The sequence below is a fragment of the Cebus imitator genome, unplaced genomic scaffold, assembly GCF_001604975.1.
Source record: "Cebus imitator isolate Cc_AM_T3 unplaced genomic scaffold, Cebus_imitator-1.0 Scaffold21, whole genome shotgun sequence".
Lineage (NCBI taxonomy): Eukaryota > Metazoa > Chordata > Mammalia > Primates > Cebidae > Cebus > Cebus imitator.
Window position 1 is genome coordinate 10182631 of NW_016107336.1, and position 14453 is coordinate 10197083.

Here is a 14453-nt window from a genome sequence, read left to right on the forward strand (position 1 = left end):
GTGAGCCGAGATCGCGCCATTGCACTCCAGCCTGGGTAACATGAGTGAAACTCTGGCTCAAAACAAAAAAATTATGAAATATGAGCAACAAAATAAAAGGCATGTATAATCTGTATATCACTTTGGGTACTATGGATATTTTAACAATATTGATTCTTGTAAATCCATCAATACAGGGTATCTTCCATTTATTTGCATCTTCCTCAAGTTATTTTGTTAGTGTTTTGTAGCTTTCAGTGCACAAATATTTCACATCCTTGATTTTTTTCTCAAGTATGTTCCTCTTTTTTTCTTTGACATGCAAATTTTCTTTCCTTTAGATATATACACAGAAGTGGGGTAGCTAATAGTCCTATTTTAATTTCTTAAGGAACCTCCACAGTGTTTTTCATAATGGCTGTACAACTTTTCTTTTTTTCTTTTTTTTGAGATGGAGTCTTGCTCTGTCGCCAGGCTGGAGCACAGTGGTGCAATTTCGACTCACTGCAACCTCTGCCTCTCAGGTTCGAGCGATTCTTCCACCTCAGCCTCCCGAGTAGCTGGAACTACAGCCGTGTGCCAAATGCCGGCTAATTTTTCTATTTTTAGTAGAGACAGAGTTTTGCCATGTTGGCCAGGATGGTCTCGACCTGTTGACCTCGTGATCCACCCTCCTCGGCCTCCCAAAGTGCTGGGATTACAGGCGTGAGCCACCGCACCTGGCCCCAAATTTTCATCTTTACCAACAGTGTACAGCGTTCCCTTTCCCCACATTCTTGCCAATACTTGTTATCTTTCTTTTTTTGGATAATAGTCATTCTAAAGGTGTGACGTGATATCCCATTGTGGTTTTGATTTGCATTTCTCCAGTGATTAGTGATGTTGATCACCTTTTCACATACTCATTGGCCATTTGTGTGTCTCATTTTGAAAAATACCTGTTCAGGTCCTTTACGAAAAATACCTGTTCAGGTCCTTTACAAATATGGAGTGCTTCTTGAATTTTATGTTATCTTTACGCAGAGGCCATGCTAATCTCTGTATCATTCAAATTTTAGTGTATGTGCTGCTGAAGTGATCACAAGTATTTTATTCTTTTTAGTACTAATGTAAATAGGATTTTTATATTTCTTTTTCAGATAGGTTATTATTGATATAAAGAAATAAAACTAACTTTTGTATGTTGACTTTCGTATCTTCTAATTTCACTGAATTCATTTATTAGCTCTAACAGTTTTTTAATGCATCTTTGGGAGTTTCAACATGTAGAATCATGTCATCTGCAAAACAAACATAGCTTTACTTGTTCCTTTCCAATTTGGATGACTTTTAAACTTTTTGTTGTTTGATGCTTTTGCTAGTACTTTCAGTACTATGTGAAGTGGCAAGAATGGGAACCCTTGTCTTGTTTATAACCTTAGGGAAAAATATTTCAACTTTCACCCTTGAGTATGATGTTAATTTTGGCCTTGTCACATATGGCCTTTATTGTGATGAGGTTCGTTCCTTCTATATTTACTTTGTTGAGACTTTTTATCATAAAAGGGTGTTAAATTTAGTCAAATGCTTTTTGTACATCTATTGAAATGTTCAGGTGATTTTTATCATTCATTGTATTAATGTGATGTATTACATCAATTGATTTGCATATATTAAACCAATATTGCATCCTAGGAATAAATCTCACTTGGTCATGAGATATATATATATATATACTTTTTTTGAAACATTGTTGAATTTGCAATCAAAATTCCAATGGCATTTTTCTTAGAAATAGAAACCCTCAATCAAAATTCCAGTGATACTTTTCATAGATATAGAAAAAAAAATTCCAAAATTTATATGGAATTTCAAAAGACCCTGAATAGCCAAAGGCATCTTAGAAAAAAAGACAAAGTTGAAGGCATCATATGCTCTGATTTCAAATTCTACTATAGAGTTATAGTGATCAAAACAGTATGGACTTGAATAAAAACAGATATTTAGACCAATGAAACAGAATAGAGGGCCTAGAAGTAAACATATACGGTTAACTAATTTTCAATCAGGGCACCAAGAAGATACAATGGAGAAAAAAAGAACTAAACAGAAACTTTTCCAAAGGAAAAAACAAAGGCCTACAAGTAGATAAAAAGGTGCTTAATATCTCTAATGATTAAGGAAATGCAAATCAAAACCACGGAGCTATGACCTGGCACCTGTTAGTGGTGATTGCTAGGGGCAAGGGAGCAGGGGAAGTTAAGAGATATTAATTAAAGGTAAAAAGTTGTTATATAGGATGAATAAGCCTAGAGATCTAATGTACAGCATAAGGAATATACTTAATAATACTGTATTGTCTACTCAAAATTTGTTAAAAGAGTAGATTTCAGATACTACTATCAAAGGAAAAAAGAAAAAAAAGACAGCTATGTGAGATGATAGATACGTTTGCTAATTTGCTTTACTGAGGTAACCATTTCACTATGTATATGTGTATCAAAACCTCATTATACATGCCTTAAGTTTACACAATTAAAAAATGCATGGGAACAAAGAAACATGTACAATGGTTTGAAGGCAACTGATTGTAACTAACAAAGCAGGTGAGGTCCTCACTCTAGCTTTTTCACTGTGGGCAGTTTTCAATTTTTTATGTGTGGATGAAGAGTACAGAAGGAAAGAGGCAGTGGAGCAAGGCCACTGAAGCCCATGTTGAGTCTCAGAGCTTTCAAGATTGTGAGGACTTGAAAGGTAAAATCCCAAGAAATACATTTTGATCTTTTCCTCTCAAAATAATTCCCTTGACTCTATTTACCTTAAACAGCATCCATGAAAGTACACATCTTGGATGTTCTTAAAAAAAAATATTGGAGAGTGTACTTAGTTCACAGCTCTCAGCTGCAGCACCTTGAGGTTTTCCTAAGTTGTCTGAGACAAGGCTCTGCGTTTTGTAGCCAGACCTCAGACAGAGACTTAGCATGGTGGGGGTAGTCAGGGTTGGCCATTTTTTGTATAGTCTGAGACTCCCGTCTAGATAATAATTTCACCAGATCTCTCTGATGGGGTGGCTGGGACTTTCTAAGCTGTACTGCAGTCTGAAGCTCTTACTATCTAAACTTCCTTTCTTTCCCCTCTCTTTTCATAGGTCTTAGGCCTGCATCATGGCCGGAGGGTTCTCTCTGTCTAGTTCTGCTTCCTTTTCCATTGATATGCCACAGGAGGTACTAAAAATAAATCCATTTCACTTCTAACTCTATCTCAGTAGCTGTTTTCTGGAGGCCCAATTGACGTGACCCACCAATTATTGCTTCAATTCTTTGTTCCCTTTTGTAAGAAAATGTCTTGAAATAGTTGTTAAAGTCACTGTCTGTAAGTCCTCTCCTCCCATTGGCTTTTAATTCACTTCAATCACACTTTAACAACCCCACTACCACTTGCTACACGTACACAAATGCATGCACTACTTGGAAACTGCTCTCTTTAACATCATTACAGAGTACTTCTCCATTGCTAAGTCTAAGGATCAATTCTCAGTCATCAGCTGATTTGCCAGAGTTAATCACTCCCTCCACCTTGATTTGATGTGCATTTTTCACTTGACTTCCAGGACTTCATCTCTCTCTCTCTCTTTCTCTCCTCTGTCTCTTCCCTCTCTTCCCCTGTCCCTCTTTCTCTGTGACTCTCTTATTCTCACTTCCACTCTCACCCTTTTTATTCTCATAGCATAGTGGCAACTCCTTCTAAGTATTCATTATGATTCTTTTTCTTAAGGTGAGAGTGCCCAGAGCTCAACCCTTGGACCTCTTTTCTTGCTTTATTGACATTTTCTAGGCGATTTGAGTCCAATGAAATACTGATAACTTCCAACCAACCGAGCCCTCTCTTTCCTCAAACTCCACACTCATATGCCCATGTGCTGTCCACTTGGAGGTCTGAAAGACCCCTCAAACTCAAAATGCCCCATCTTCTTCCTACTCCTCGGCTCTCCCCCTCTTAGGCTATGATAATTACGTCTTTCAAACTGTTCAGGCCCCACACCCTTCAAACTACTTTTTCTCACAGTCTGCATCCAATCCTTTTAGCACTACTTTCAAAATATCCAGACTGTGTCCAGAATTGGTCCATTCTTTACCTCCTCTACCAATACTCTTCTGGTCTCAGACACTGTCATTTCTCCCCTGGATAATCAGTCACCTTTCCTAGACTCACTTCTTGCCCCCATCTGTAGTCCCTTCTCAGTAGAACAGCCAGTGAGAGCTTGCAAAAGTGCAAATTGAATTATGTTACTTCTCTACCCAAAATGCTCCACTGGCTTCTAATTTTACTTAACGTCAAAACCAGTGTCCCTCCCAAGGCCATAGGTCCCCCAATATCCTCCTCTTCCAACTCCTGATGTCCTCCCCTACATCACTCTCCTTCAGCCACATTGCTTTTCTGGCCATTTTCCCAATGCACCAGGAATCCTCCTGCGATAGGGCCTTCTCTAGCTGTTTCTCTGACTTGACTACTTTTCCATGAGAACAATCCTTAATAGCCTATGTATTAACACTACAAGAGCACCACTCCCGAATTCTCCCCCTTAATCTCTTCGACTTACAACACTTATTACTATTTAGCCTACTGTAAAATTATCTTAGTCATTATGTTTACCCTTTATTACCTATTGGTAGTTTATTGATGGATAAATATGTCAGACTGAATGATTATTCCAGAAATTCTTCTTCAGTGCTGAAAGCAAGTACCCCAGATTAATAATGCACAAAACGGTTCAAGTAAGGGAGAAGTAAGCTGCATGCAAACAGGGACATTTGGCCCTTTTGTTCTCTTCCATATTTTGTGTCTGGTAGATAGTAGATGCTTGGTAAATATTTAGTTTAATGAATGAAAAGTTGTTAACCTAAGGGCTCTAATCAAGATGGCTAAATAGCAGATGAATATGGCCAAAAGAGTCTGACCAAAGACTCTTCCACGAATGCATAGGTCATGGGCTTGTCCTTTCTATGTGGCCTCATCATCTCCAAATAAACGTCCTCAGCAGGCAACATCTGTTGTCTCTCTAGCTTTTTCTAAGATAATTTCATGATATAGTATTAGTCTGGCATTAAACATACCTGAAGCTTCTAAATAAAGTAATACATATTTTTGCTGTGTCTATTGGTTATTCAAGAAATAATAACCTTTCCTCATTACTGCCAGATACATAAAATTTGCCAGAAGTAAAGATATCATAAATGACAGTGTAGTAAGTGCTTTTATGTTGAAAATTGCACAACTTTGAAAATTCGAGAGCATTTAGCACAATTTTGAAATAATGATAATGACATCACCTTTTTTTAGGGATGAAGTAAGGATTAGACGAATCTACATGTGGGAGCCTTGGTCTGTTTCTTGGAACATAGCAGGACTTTCACACATTAATGTCATTTCATTCCCATAGGAATAAAAAAAGATATCTGTACTACTCCCTACCCCAAACCCTTGGATACCATGCTCTTCTTTGCAGGGAGGCTTCTTAGGATGATAATTTATTTCATTGCACATGTCCTTCCTTTTTCATTTGCTACTGGTAATTACATTTGTCATTTGTTACTAATTATATTTCCTCCATATTTTATCCTTGAAGTGTGCCATAGGCTGCCTATGTTTTTCTCTGTTCCTTCCTTACTTTGAACTTGGTATTATAGTGGAGCCCATTCATTTGTTTATTCATTAATTTAGTCAGTCCTAATATACATATTTACTGTGAACCTACTCTGTGTCTGGCTCTGCGTTAAACTTTGGAGATGAAAATACAAAGATACGGTTCACGTCTTTCAGGGTTTTCTAGTCTAGAGGAGGAAAAAAGGCAGACATTATAGATACATGAAACATTTCAGACATCACAGAAGAATTACAAAATGTGATAAAGAACTCAAGGAATTCAAAAACAAAAATTGAAATTGCCTAATTCTGTCTGGGGCTGAACACTCAGAGAAAGCTTGATTTGAACCACAATTGGAAGAGTCAGTGCTTTGCCACAGTGATCAAGAATGGGAGCGTTGGAGAGGGGAGAGGAAAATGAAGGTAAAGGTATGTTAGTATGAAAAGCTTGTCACCTGGGAAATGTCCAGGTAAATCAATGTGGCTAAAATTTAGGGAACATGCAGTGTGGTCTGGACAGGTTTGGAATACCATCTAGCATTTTTGCTTTTCTTTGGGCAGTAGGAGCCATGGACAGAAGAGTCTCTGAACTATTGCTTGGCTATTTGTGCCAGAAGCTTTAATTATTGATGATATCTATGTCAACAGTCATATTTATCTTTCAAAACATACGATATATAAGGATCTCCTTGTGCTATGTAGTAAGGACGATGACAAAGTCTCATAAATATAGGGAAAGGCAGAGCGGTAATAAGAATATAAGCAAGCAGCTGTGAATCAGAGGCTTCATTTTGAGTTTTTCCCCAAAACAAAAAGGAAAAGACTTAAAAACTTGATAGGTTACTTTTTTTCTAACAAAAAGCAACTGTCTCTACTTTGGATTGCATGCTTTCTCAAGTTTGAGTTTAGAAAATCTACTCTTTTCTGAACCTTTGCCTAAAGAGTCACTGAATAATTGTTAGAGGCATTGTCTTTGAATGTTTTACAGATATGCAGAGGTCTGTACTTGAGACTTCTCGTTTTACATTCAGCCTTTCAGTGAAAGGTGAACATGAGGCTGACATTTTATAACGGTAAAACTTAGGGGCCAGAGCTACAAGACATGTTCAGAAGACAGGGAGATGTGTCTGTTGTATTGCTCATGGTTCCTAGCACAAAGTTGGAGATGTGAGAGACTCTTTAATACAGGTATTCTTATATGGCTTACCATGACAAAATCAACTTTGAATTTGGTTTTCAGAGTACTTTTCATGGTAAAAAGTTTCATTCGTTTGGCTCTCAGAACATGCTCTGACCTGAGAATTACAAACTAAAGGAGAAAATAATGATGAGCAAATAATTGCCCAGGCTCCTATGGAGTCTTCTCAGTAGAGCTGGGTTTGGTAACTTGGTGAGTTGTCTTTGGCAAATTTAGTATTCACATGTCAGACCTAGAATAATGCCAGATGCTTATCCCTTTCGAATGGGAGCATCCAAGAAGTCAGAAGAGGATCACAGACAAAATGTTTGTTGGAGACAAGAGCGTTTATGTCTTCAGAACTTGGCAATAAGTAACTTTAAATAATAAGAATAAATTTTTCTTTTTCTGTGAATTTAAATTGCAAAAATGATGTATGTGGGAGAAAATAGCCTCCATCTTTAACTGGTATTAACAAAGCAGCATTGACAAAGCGTCAACAATTTTTGAAATTTATCGTTGCTCTAATGCAGTTAATCAGTGTGAGATTATTATTTCCTCTTTCACAAATGGAGGAAATGAAGTTCAGAGGGATGGAGTGAGCTTACCCCACTCCACAAAACTTATGACTTCTGATTCCCAGTTCTTTGTTCATTTCATTAGGTCATGGGTATTTCCTTAAAGATATTTCTCTGGGAATAAAATCTCTTACAGATCTTCTAGAAATGGGGATCTTGGCTTTCTGAAATGAGATTATGTGTGGGCCAGGGGCCAGGAGCCAGGAGATGGAACATGTGCTTTCTCAATGTGTTTTCTTTGCAGCTTCCTTAGTCACATGATTCTTCTTTACAACTTTGTGGTATCTCTGATATTGAGTTAACTTTGATGATGGTATGGATGATGGTGGATGGGTGGTGCATACAGCTTTGAAGCACATGATGACTCTCTGACTGTCTACTTTATTCTTGTGTGTTCCAAGAGGAGGTAAATACTTCATTTTAGAGAAACTGGGCTCTAACCTAAAGTGGCTGAGAAGGCTGAGCTACATTGTAACCTTTATCAAAGAAAACACTTTGTTCTTAAAAGTCCACTTGTTCCTTCTTCTTGCCTTTGACAATTTTCTGTTTGAAGCAGCAAGGAACAGAGGAAAGCTAACATAGTTTATTCTTTGGATTTCTATCAGTTCAATTTTTAAAGTGTTAGTCTCTTAAATGTTTTCATAAAAGACCATGAAGGACCTCGGATTTTTGTCACGCCATCAATATGTAGGAGGAGGGTATGTCTGGGCAAGAGCTGAATGATTAAGGTGTCACCAGAAGTCTCTTAGTTTGTTGTCATTCAATGTCACACCTATCAGCAACCACAAAATCTTCCATAAATGGCACTGCAAACAGAAATTTTTCTTAACAGTCTGGGTTTGTGAATCCTCCTTTTTCCTTTCCGGTTTCCCTGTGTAGATCTGTTTCTTCCTTTGTGCTTGGTCTCTCAATTTCTCTTACAAATAGCACATACCTTTCTCCGCATCTGTATCTTCATCTTCTATTAGTTTTTCACAAGTGTATTTCCGTAAATAAAAGAATCAACAGATGCTGACTTCAGTATTATGCAGCAACCAAAAAAGAACAATTTATAACAAACCTTCTTTGCTCCAACACTGATAGCTCTTGAAAACGTATATTGTATGTGACATCCACACCTCATTTTGTTTTCATTTAGATGGTCAACAGAATTTAACTCAGTTAGGTTTAAATTTCCCCCATGAAAGTTGTCAGTTTTTGTCAGAAATAAAGCCAATGAATACTTTCATGTTAAATCTTTAAAAGACCTTTTAAAAAACGTGTTCCTATTTTTGCTTGCATTTTTGTTACTGTCTTAACACTGTCTATTGCTATCTGCTTCAACACAGGCAAAATGCATTTACAAATGTTTTCTGGTTGTAGTTATTAAGAATTATCCCTAATCTTAGCCTAGATACGTACAGAAGATAATCATGTTTTAGCGCTGTCCTGCTGAACAGAGTTGCCACTTAATAAAATACAGATATCCTGACTAGGTTGCCCTTGGAACAGTCCAAGCATGGACAAATATATACACTACCTCATAGATACACTCACAGACAGTGCGCAACACACTCACTTCTCACATGCCACGTGGCTGCCTTTCTTTTACAACTTTCTGGTTCATCATACACATGTCATAAGTTAATTTTGACCTGACGGGGGATGTGCAGTCTTTCGGCTAGTGGAGGCTGAAAACATTGTGGAGCAACAGGTCCAGTGCCTGGAAGATGAAGTTAGTTAGCAGTTGGTGCCCAGCCAGCAGCAATATGACTTAGGCTTTTTGTCTCACTAGGTATGGAGTTCTGCTCTGAGCAACAATTCATTTATTTTACACCAGTATTCTGACTAGCTCATTCTAGAATCTTCTATCTTGGATAGAAGAATCTGTCCTGTATTCTTGGCTGTGGTTCACTCCCTTCAAAGGTCCGCCTAGTTCTGTTCTCCTATAGCTAATGTTGACAAGGTTCACTGTGCCATCCACATCTCCACACCCATTTCTCATCTTCAGCCCAAACCCATCTTCATCTCTATCTTCATCTTCCATCCACACTACAGTCTCCAACTCCATCTACCGATTCCAGTTTTAAGTTCCTGTGCCCCACCATCCTCAGTCATAGCAGTGCTCGATGTGATAACCTATTCAAAAATTTCAAGCCAAGCTGTCTAGCATTCACTGTTGTAAAGGACATGCAGAATCAGTCAACTGATCAATACAAAGTAACATTGAAATTGGTTGAGCAGTAATCAGAAAGTTGGTGCTGCCACAGCTTCCTCAGCTGTACCTCTCTGTCCACACCCCAGGCTCTTTCCTGTTGCCACCAGTTCCTCTCACTTTTACCTCTTTATTAACTATTTGTTAACATAACTTTCTGTGTGTTTTTTTTTTTTTCCACCTAAGACCCAAACCTCTTCTTCTGGCTTGTATTTCTACTACTCTCTGCCCAAGCCTGAGGTTGCACAAGAAACGTACCTCCAGTTAATGTCCTCTGTTCTAGGAATTTGGCTCACTGGACCTGCCAAAGATTTTGTTGATAAATGAAATATTTTTCTAAACCAAGGATTTGGGGAGAACTTGAGAGTAAGGGACATCTTATCATATTTAAGGTGTGAAGTTTTTATCTCTCCTCTTGTAATGTGTCAATTAGTGTTTACTATTAATAAAGTTTCTAAAAGCTATGTAGGCAATTTTTTAAAAAAAGAATGATAAATTTTTCTATAATAGAATCTGCTCAAGATGAAGCATTGAGATTAGCTGGCAGACAAATAGATAAAAAGATCTGCTAAGAAAGTCATTTAGTAGATAATAAATCTAACCCAAATGAGGCCTCTGGGTCCCACCCCAATGCATACAATACCCTAATTTCAGAAATGCAAATGTTATAGGATTAAAACCAAATGGAATAGTGAAAGAAGATTAAGCATAACGTGATGCACTATTAATCTCAACCTTCCTCTGAGAGACATGTTTCAGAGAATGTAGCAAAGAACTCCCCAGTGAAAGTATTTATGTCTGGGAGGCTATTCAACAGAAGCAAACAAGCCTTGCTTAATATGTAGATGTTATGGAAGGGAGACTTCTATCGCCATTCTCTATGTCTTTCTGGAGGAATCATTGACCTATTTCATAGCCAGAATATATCATTGTTGTTCGTAATCACAGCTCCCACCACACTACTGACATTGCAGCACCTGTAAATTGAACTTAGAAACACAAGACAAATTATGCAATTTGTGAGGTGCCCAGAAAATAGCTACTGTGGAAAGTTAACATTAATAACAGCCTCATTACAAGTTTAGCTTACTCTAAGCTACACTGGTTCTTGACTTTCTTACTGATTTATTATATCCTCAATTCTGAAGATTATTTAAACGTATTAGATAGCAGTGGGCTTTTTCAATAACAAAAAGCATTGAATTAAAAAAAGTGAAAAGAATGGCACTTTACAGAATGCAATGATTTTTACAAATGCTTCATGCTAAAGAATCATCAATACTAGTCAAATCTGCACTGAAATTTCCAACAACTGAAAATACAAATTCCAGCTGTCCAATTTTAAGTCAACACAGCTTGTCTAAATTCAACCCTTTGACATAAAAACAACTTGAAATTTATTGAACTCCTTTAAGCTGCAGTTTAGACTTGTCAGATACCCGAAGAGCACAATTGAGCTGAGAAAATCCAACTTCTGTCATATATAAGGATTACAATCAACCAAATTTTCCTTTTTAGGCCTTCCAATCAGGTTCCTATTTAATGCACTGTTTGGTTCCTGACGTTACTGAGATTCACGGGGCACCATTTTTATGCACAGTGGAATCAATTTCTTTTTCTAGTCTAACCTAGAATAGACTTTATTTCTAGAGCTTATCTTTTGGGAGTCAGAAAATAAGATTATTTTAATTACTATTTGCCTCTTTGAGTATAAAAATATTCTGGACACGTTAAAATCTTTCGGGTAATAAATTATCAAAAGAAATGTTGACTTTCATATAGTAAAGCATCCCCCCAGAAAAGAATAGGCAATATGTTATCAAAAGAAATTTGAATTTTCATTTATAGATCTAAGATTCAAGGCTTGTTGCATGCCATGGTGTCATAATTTCTAATTATTGCGATATCATAGGTTCATGGAGTTTTCTTGACCTCTGGGTCATTCTCTAGAGCAGGAGTCTTCAGTAACAAAAATTTTGTGTTTTGTTCAGCTTAATAAAAATATTCTTAATATATATTCTGGACTAGACCTGGAGTGAGGCTCTGACAATACAAAAGAGGCAATCCCTGCCATCATGAAGTTGATAGTTTGGCAAAAGAGCTAAAATAAGAAACTCTATGAACATGAAGCTCCTTGTAGAAAGGGAAAAAAAGATGCTAGACAGTGGATCTGCTGCTTCCCAGCATGATACTGGTGGCTACACCAACTACTTTATTTTTTAGGGCATGAAAACACCAGTCGTGTGTGTGTGTGTGTGTGTGTGTGTGTGTGTGTGTGTGTGTGTTGGGGCAGGGAGTGGTGTTTGAAGGTGGGGCAATCAGCTTCTATAGATAAGTAAATAACTGCAGATTTCATCCTGCTTAGGCAAGGCCTCTTCTCCTTCCATCTGTCTTTGCCAAGCCCCTGAAATGTAAAGCAATGGCATGTACAGTTGGTCCTCTCTGTTTGTGGACTTCGTATCTCTAGATTCAACCAACTGTGGATTGAAAATATCTGGAAAAAAAAATAGCTCTTTAGTGAACATGTACAGATTTTTTGTCATTATTCCCTAAACAATATAGTTTAACAGTAATTTACATAGGATTTACATTGTATTAAGTGTTATGAGTAATCTAGAGATGATTTGAAGTATACGGGAGGATATATGTAGGCTATATGCAATTACTATGCCATTTTGTATCTGAAACTTGAGCATCTGAGACTTTTGGTATATGGGGGAGGTCCTCAAACTAACTTCCTTCGAGGGACAACTCTCCTGCCTGTTCTACCTTTTCCATAACCTGCAGTGGCCAAAAATATTTCTTGTGTGTGTTTCATGTACTATAGAGCATGTACTATGTGCAGGGCACTGGCATAGTGCTTGCAACTCATAAAGCCAACTATTTGGTGGTGAAGACAGGAAAAAAACAAGTAAAGGAAGAAAATATAGTTTTTATTGGTTCTATGAAGGAAAAGAACAAGGTATAGCAATAGAAGATGATCTCTCTGAAGCAGAAACATTGAAAGTGAGATTTGATACATGAGGAGAAAGCCACACAAAGCTATGGAGGAGAGAATGTTTCAGACAATGAGGATGAAGCTTGAGGGGATAAAGGAGAGTGAAAATGGAAGACAGTAGTAAGAAATGTGGTTTGGTGTTAAGATATTGGCAAGGCTCTGTGGGTCGTGACAAGGAATGAGGATCTTATTCAACTCCCATATGAAGACACTAAAAGTTTTTAAACTTCTCCTATGTCACCACATATGATTTGCATGTTTAAAAAGACTCTCACAGTCGCTTCATGGAGAATGGATTTGTGTCAGTGGGATGAAAAGGATACCAGCAGGTGCACTAGCCTAGGCTGTTGCAGTAACTCAGACGAAAGTTGCTGGCGGCTTGGCCTAGGGCAGAGGCCATGGAAATGCTAATCCTAGGAAACAAGAATATGGCAACTTATCTTACGAGGTCTGTTTTTTTAAGTCAAAATATACTCCAGTTTTTCCAACAAACCTGCCCTTCATGAACCTGTTTATTCCTTCAGCCACAATAGGAATATGTAGTTGGCACTGCATAGAGAAGCAAAAAAGTCTCGATCAGTTCTTTCAATATTAAAACTCAAATGGGGGAAGAACAGACCTACCATTTAAAGTGGACTAACAGGTGCAGCTATATAAGCTTATGCAAAATGAATCAATTGCATGGAGAAGAGGATGATCTCCACTGGGAAATATTAGTCTACATGGTGTGTATGTGTATGGCAGGCTTTTCCACTGAGGATGGCACCTACCTGGAAGTCTTAAAACATCTAACATTCCAAGGATGTTGGGAACTGTTGGTATGTAAACGGTTTTGACCATCAACACCTTCACTCCTTGTTCTTAGAATGCAACTTGACATAACTGCTGACTAGAAGATAATGAGGCTGTATGTTATCACATAGTTATAGGTAAGAAGCAACACACTAAAATTTTTCATGGTGGAAACTCAGAATGTTCAGAATTTAGGATTTTTTTGCCAATTTATGTCAATAGAAAGTTTATGAGATAATGAAAGACATGGAGTCCAGTGATTTATCTCAAGAAGTTGCTAGCTTATCGGAGAAAAAGAAATCCCGAGAGAATGAGTAGCTGTTAGTAAAATGGTCCTTGTGCCTGACATAGATGCAATGTCCTCTTTGTGGAGTGAGGAGAAAGAGCTGATTTTAGCCACCCATTCTACACCTTCAAGATACCATGGACAGTCTCAACCCATGGGGCATCTTAATGCCTGATAAGGGCTCCTGCAGAATCATACAATTTAGGAACCTGTCACTTTTCCCCATATAATCCTGAGGGCTAGAACCTAAAATATTTTTGAAGTGGTAGCCAAAATCGGTTCTCTCCTGAACCCCCCACCATCTTCTGGGTCTTTGTCTGTCTCAGTCTCATATGTAATTCTGACCTAATTTTTCCCTTTTACTACTAAATTTACTGGAGAAAGAATTACTATTGATGCTAAATTAACGAGAGGCAGTTGACACAGGTTTTAGAACTGGACAGAGTTTGATTTGCATCCTAGCTTTACTGCTTAGTAGCTATATGAGTTTGAGCAAATAATTTGAATTCTGTTAGCTTTAGCTTTTTTTTTTTTTAATTAAAAAAAGTTTTTTTTTAAGACAGGGTCCTGCTCTGTTGCCCAGGCTGGAGTGCAGTGGTGTGATCATGGCTAACTGCAATCTGAACCTCCCAGGTTCAAGCAGTCCTCTGACTTCATCCTCCTGAGTAGCTGGAACTACAGGCACATCACACCACACCTGGCTAATGACATGATCTTATGTATAGAAAATACTAAGAAATTCCAACATAGAAAATATATATATTAGAAATAATAATTAATAAATGAGCTGAACAAGGTTGAAATATATATTTATTATTCTATGTATT

General features: G+C 37.6%; 1 non-coding gene across 1 annotated transcript; it reads right to left on the bottom strand.

Moving 5' to 3' along the window:
- Positions 1-958: 958 nt before the first annotated feature.
- On the bottom strand, positions 959-1061 carry LOC119470088. The gene has a single exon (XR_005198963.1). It is a non-coding gene; the product is annotated as a U6 spliceosomal RNA (small nuclear RNA).
- Positions 1062-14453: the final 13392 nt, after the last annotated feature.